This window comes from Penaeus monodon, chromosome 29 (assembly GCF_015228065.2).
Source record: "Penaeus monodon isolate SGIC_2016 chromosome 29, NSTDA_Pmon_1, whole genome shotgun sequence".
Taxonomy (NCBI): Eukaryota; Metazoa; Arthropoda; class Malacostraca; order Decapoda; family Penaeidae; genus Penaeus; species Penaeus monodon.
Window position 1 is genome coordinate 35,970,400 of NC_051414.1, and position 621 is coordinate 35,971,020.

Genomic DNA, 621 nt, shown 5'->3' on the forward strand with positions numbered 1-621 from the left:
GGAGAGGCTGCGATGTAACTCCGCTAGCCATGACGTCTCTGGCTGTGGGGAGAGGACGAATGCGTGGCTGTGCTGTTGTTCCTCCCTCGGGCTTAGTTCCTCCGCCTGGGTCCATGTCTCCCAGTCTTCCCATTCCTCGTTCCACTTCCCATGCTGTTCGCAGAGACCCAAAGTTCAGCTACCGAGCTCGGTGTTTCCGAGGAATACATACAAACTAGTGTCGGAGCTTCTTTTGAATTCTAAAGCGTAATTTCTATTCCCTTTCTCTTTTAATTTCTTTCAATCTAATTCATATCGAGCACTTGCAAAACATAACCCTAAATACCCGTCAGCTGAGAAGAGGTTGACCCTATAGAGGGAGAGCTTGAGAGCCACTTGGGGTTAGATGTGGAAAAAAGCCTTTGCACAACGTCTGTGGTGTTCCCAATAGAGCTATTTGATCCAGTAGGCAAGACATCTATGATAAATCTGGAAGAACGATTAATCTTTAAAACATTAAAAACATCTGTTTCATATCATAATCAAATCCAACATGTTAATAAAATAAGAGAAATCCCTATCTATTTCACGGCTATGGTTTATCAATAACAAGGTACGCAAACGTTGAGCTCTGGTTCTTCC